We start from the raw sequence: 6,149 nt of genomic DNA on the forward strand, positions 1-6,149 counted from the left end.
CCCACAGACTTGCTCAGCCTTAGCTGTTGCTGGACCCTCCACCTGGGATTCTCTCTCCTTTATTTTGGGCAGTTCTTGCTTAGCTTCTGAGACTCAGCCTAGGCATCACCTCTTTTAGGACACCTTCCCTGACACTCCTGATCTGGAAGAAGGGGCTTCCTGTGTCACATCCCACATAGACTAGGTGCTTCTCTGTGACACTGGACTGGATGTCTCCCTGTGGCATCCCTCTTAGGCTACACTAGGTGTGTGTCTGTGTGCACACTAAGTGCAGCCTAGTAGAGATGCATCTGCTGGATCTTCCCTTTGGTAGACTGTTAGCTCCTTGAAGGTCTTTGGCCTCTTCCTTAGTGTTTTCTCAGCACAGAGCCCAACACCCAGCGGACCGGAAATGTACTTACATCTTGAAGAACATTCTGAAGCCAAAGACTACACTTATCTCAAAACCCCTACTTGCCACCAGTCATTGGAGGCTCAGTTATTCAGGACATATCAGTGTAAGAACTCTGACTCATTGCTTTCAAGTTGGAACCCACTCATAACTGAGCCGTCCATGGGTGTCAGAGGCTTTCATTCACATGGGAGGAGATTGTCTTTCACCCTCAGAGCCACTGATGAATTTAAACCACTAGAGAGAGAGGCACAGTCAGCTAAGTGAATGCTTTATCTTTTGGTCCTAAATATGTTGTCCCACAACTATTTTGTTTTATTGGGGTTTAGTTTTGCTTTACTAGTATTTTCCTGGCAGTATCTTTTCAGCCTTTTATTTTCAGCCTTTCTATATACTCTTTTCGTCTCTATAAAGTCAGCATCTAGCTAATATTTTTAATTGTTGATTTAATCTATTCATCTGTATATCTAATGATATATTAATATTTTGACTAATTTCTCCCACTCTAGCTTGTGTTTTCAGTTTATATTTATTCTTTTTCTTTACTTCCCCTTCCCTTGCCTTCCCTTCTGTTAGTGATGAAGTTTATTTTTTCTTCCTTGGCCTTCTAGTTTGCAAACTATGAATTCTATTTCTGTACAGTTACCTGTAATTTTTAAAATACTTGACTGTACTTTTTTAAAGGAAGTTTAAATATCTTCATATGTAAATTCCCCAAGAAGACAATGATGCTATCACTCTTTTCTCATTAAACCGCCCACCCTTCCTTTTTCCTTTTTATTGTTGCCTAGAATTTAGTATTTTGGTTTCTGTTCTTTTTGCATTCCAGTGTTAGTTCATTCCACCAACATATATCAATTCCTATGCCTGCCATTACTCCTTGTATGCTGTCTGTTCCTCTGATTCACTTTTCCTCTTGCCAATGCACAGCCTCAATAGTTCTTTCTGTGAAGGCAGCTCTATCCTACCTGTACCTCCGGTTCTTGTATATGCATATTATATGTGGTTTTCTTTGATTGTTTTAAGAAAATGGTCCCTTAGAATGGCCTCTTAAGAATCCTAATAACCCAGGAGCAAGTACTAGTCTGACTCAACTACAAATCTAACAAATTTATTGCTGATTCAGCCCTCACTAATGAAACCCTCATTTAGCTCTTGGGCCTTTAGACTATATCAACAAGAAATTGTTACAAATAGTGGGCAGCCCCCAAGGATAAAAGGGGTGTAGTAATATCCACCAGAATGATACTTCTCTGTTCTTCGATTTACAGCAACCTCTATAAACAAGTCTTTATTCTAGAAAAGAGCTTAGGATTCTTGAGATCAAGTGAAAGGACCAGCAGTGTCTTGCCACCAGCCCTAAATCCGTGGTAGATGTCTTAGCTTGAGCCTCATTTATTTCTGCAGGTAACTTGACCTCTCTGAGCCTTGATTTCTTCATCTGTAAAATGGGAATAAAATTATCAACCTTAATCCACCAGATGCTCTGCTGGAAAAGGAGGGACAATCCCCACCTGTACCAGTCAGATCCGATTTGACGGTACATGCACAAAAATAAAATTTAAAAAAAATTTATCGACCTTGTAGGATTACTGTGAAGTCTGGTAATTTAGATAAAGCAGCCAGCCCAGCACACAGAAGGTACTAATGCAGTGATTTTTAGAGGCCCAAGCACTGGCAAGACAATCACTGAATACTTGCTAAATGAAGAAGCATATCCTAAAAGACCTCATCAGAAGATAGGTTTTAAAAGATAAGTGAACTCCAGGCAGATATTAAGAAAGGAAGAATGCACGCAAGCATTCCTTGTGGGAAGTACAGAGTTCAGAGTGAACAAAAGGAGATGTTCAGGTCTGCCTGTTGCAGCCCTGCTTGGTCAAGTGGAGGGAGCAGTCTTGCTTGAACAGTCAGGGGATTGGGTCCAGGAAGGGCAGACAGGGAGCCAGGCCAGGCTGAGTGTGGTTGGTAATCTCTGTGTCCCCCTGGCCAAACCAGACTATTATTGTTTCCAGGCTCCCACCTCTGCTACTGCCTACCCCTGGTTCTCCTTCCTGGCCACTGCCTCCCTCGTTCTTGATTGGCAGAGTCTGGTCCTTCCCAGCATGGACTGGTAGCCAGGCAAACTGAAGGCTCAAAAGAGGAAGCATCAGAACAAGATTGGTCTTCAACCAATAACCTATTAAGGAAGTTGAGCCATTACACTTCTGCAATTCATCCCCCTGAGCATTCAGAGAAGGACAAGTTTCTACTTCCAAATGAAATAATCATGAGAGGGATTTGCCCTGACCCCTTCAGTGGATACTCTTCAGAGGAGAAACAGCACTGTAAGACAGAGATTTTTCTTTTCCTTGTTACATTTAGGAGAACCAGACTCAAAGTGAAAATGCCTTAGGTAAAGCTCAAGGCACCTTGACTATGTGCCACTGAATTCCCACCACCCCATTGATGTTGTTTACTAGCCTGGTAAGGACAAGAGAGGGACATTCATTTAGCATCTTTTATTGACCAGGTAAGCCAAGTGGCATTTGCTCTCCTCTCCCTCTCTCAGTCCTCACAAAAGCCCTAAAGACCACAAAAAAGAACTTCAGAGACGTTACCTGCCCTGAGTCAATCCCATCCCCACACTTGTAACTGTGGAACTTTTTTGGCCGCTTACTTCACTTCTCTAAGCCTCAGCTTTCACAGCTAAAAATGAGATTAAAACAGCAATGAAAACCAAACCCAGCCCACTGCTGAGGTGTCGTACCGACTCAGCAACACTGTGGGACAGACCTTAGGCTTTCCAAGGCTGTGAATCGTGACTGCTGACCTTCCTGTTAACAGCCCAACGTTCACGCCACAGCACCACCAAAGCTTCTTTCAAAATAACAGTTAGTGCTTAATAAGTAACCGTAATTATTATCTCAAGTTGGATAAAATGATCCTTACAAATCTTTACTTTCTTGGAATTAGAGAGGACCCGAGAAGTTCTGCTAGGCCGTGATTTTCTTTGGAGACCAAGTCTCCACTGAGATCCTTGGTGGGCAGAGGACAGCAGGACACCGGGCCCCTTCCCGCCCTCTTCCCTGGAGCAGCTGCTCTTCTTGTGTGAGTTACACAGCAGTGGCATGCTCCTGGGTCTTGGTGGAGGTAAGATTTCATTTGGCAAGAATAGTCCCACTGCTCAAAACAAACGGACAAATAAAAACAACTCTTAGTCTGGTAATTGCATTGTACTGTACAGAGCTCTGGGTGGCGAGGAACTGTACCGCCAACCCAAAGGCACACAATTCAAATCTACTAGCTGCTCCGCAAGAGAAAGATAGGCAGTCTCCTCTGGTGTGATTGACTGCCTCTGAAAACATACTGCAGGGTCAGCTATGAGTCAGTTCAAACTCGATGGCACATAACATGCCGGCCTCTAGTGGCCTACTGGCTGTGGCCCTTCCTCTGACACAGATGGCATCAAGGTGGGATACATTTGAAATGTGAGTGCAGTGGAAAGTGTCCAGGCTGAGTAAAATATCAAGACTTTTTACTTTAAAGACATAAATGTAGCTAGTTCCCCTTAGTCCTTGCCTCTCCCATAAGCTTTAAGAGAGTTAAGGGGCAGAGATGTGGAGCTGTGAGCTGGGGCAACAAGCAAGGGGCCGAAGCCAGGACTAGAAAGCCACCTGACAAGAAGCCCACGCTTGCTGCAGAGATTTTTTCCCTTCTGTCAGGCCAGGGTGTCTCTAGAATAGTCTTTTGGACTTGGAGGCTGTCCGCAAAGGTCTGAGTCATGCTCATGTGGCACAGGAAGGCAGCCCAGGAGGTTTACAGCTCCCAAGCCATGCTTTCGTGCCCCTAGGAGCTGAGGGTCAGTCTGTTTACCCAGGCCCTTCACAGGTTCAGCTGCCATCTGCTGGGTCAGCTTCTCACTGCTCTTTGTTACTCTCCTGCCTGCCAGGCTGTGCGGTGAGTCATCCCATCCACCACTGTCGAGTGGATCCTGACCCACAGCCAACCCTATAGGACAGGGCAGGACTGCCCCGTGGGTTCCCAGTGCTGTAAATCTTTGTGGAAGCAAATTACCACATCTCTCTTCCCTACAGTGACTGATGTGTTCTGACTACCTGCCTTTTGGTTTGCAGTCAAGTGCTTAATCCCCACACCACCAGGAAACTTCAGAAGCAGCTGTGAACTGAGCTGCCTCAGCCTTGGCTTCAGCGTCTTCACTGGGGAGGGGAGCCTGATGGGCTCATAGAGGGAGGACCCCTGGCTGGCTGTCCACCTCACCACCAGGATGAAAGGACAGCTCCCAGGACAGAGGGGCTGTGGCTCCAGATGGGCAATCCGGTCCGCTCACCGGCTCACACCGGGCAGAGATGTCAGGCGGCTAGGTCTCTGGAGTGTAAGGAGCAAGATGGGGAAAGGTGAGAGAGGCAGACGCAGTGGGAAGGCTTCCGCTAAGGATCTCTCAGCTTCCCCTGGTCTCATAGCCGAGAACCAGAGATACTAGAAGTTTGGCCTCAAAAGGTCTACCTTTCTGCCGCATGAGCAAAAAGGAATGATCTAGGTTTAAGAGCAGGGAAGGCTATAGCTGTTAAAAACAGCCATTTTAATAATCTCATCAGAAGGCTATTATTAAAAACCTGACTGCATTTGGTTCCATCCTAGGCTTTGTTTAAAGTAAGTCACACTCCAGAAGGCCCCCCTTTGAGAGGCCATAGTTCTGATCCTTGAACAGGTTTCTAAGTGATAACAACCTCAGCTGGCCCTGTTCTTGTTCATGGCAGTCTGGTCACCATTCATGCACATTATCATTTTTCTCAGTAACAAGGAAGGCTGGCTCAGACCGAACCCACAAACAGTGAATTCTTGTGCTCTGCCTTCGTAGTTTCTGAGACACAGGTTGGCATTGAGGTTCTACTATAAAATCCACTACTAATTCTGCCTAAAAAAAAGGATTTGTAGAAGTTTTCCGCATGTAAGTTTGGATATAATGGAAGGAACCCATCCTTCCGGACGGCCACAAACAGGTGCATCTTAGGAAAGAAGCAAAGTACTGGACTCTACTAGTTTCAGATTTTAAACTTTGTAAGACACACTCACTCTCTTTCTCTCTCTCTCTCTCTCTCTCTCTCTCTGTACATATATATGTGTGTTTGTTATTATGTGGCATCTTACAGCTGGCCCTCCCACTGATTTTCAGAGGCCATATAAATCACACAAGAGGAGATTGCCCGTCTTTTTCCTGAGCAGCAGCTGATGAATTCAGATTGTCTTTGGGTTGGCAGCACAATTCCTTACCACTAGGCTACCAGAGCTGTGAGAGAGATATCAATCAGTGGGATTTACTGTCTCTGAAAACCTGCTGGTGGGCCATTGTGAGTTGTTCTAACTCAAGAGTTCTCAACAGCACGCATATTCATATATGCATACGTACACACCTCCTACTGATTTTCTTCTTTTTTCCTCTTGGAGAAAAGTCACTTTAGTCAGTGTCAGCAAGTCCTGTGAGAAGGTAATACCTTTGTAGGGTCAGTAGGGTGATGAATGGCTTTGGAGAATAGGATCCACCACCCTGTCCGAGAGGAGCATTCATTAGTCATAGAACAGACAACAGGAGATTCAGCTGGTCCAGTAAGGCCTGAAAGAGCCAGCCCAGATGTTTGTTGTCACTGCCCTTGAGGGAGTGGCCTGGAATCCTCCTTGTCGGACAGAGTGGAGGAGTTGGTTTCCGCTGGCCAGCTGGACGGGCCAGAGCACACATGACATGTCATTTCAGCTGAGAGGT

The sequence above is a fragment of the Elephantulus edwardii genome, unplaced genomic scaffold (assembly GCF_000299155.1).
Source record: "Elephantulus edwardii isolate Elephantulus edwardi_28Jun2011 unplaced genomic scaffold, EleEdw1.0 scaffold00216, whole genome shotgun sequence".
In the NCBI taxonomy this organism is placed as follows: Eukaryota; Metazoa; Chordata; class Mammalia; order Macroscelidea; family Macroscelididae; genus Elephantulus; species Elephantulus edwardii.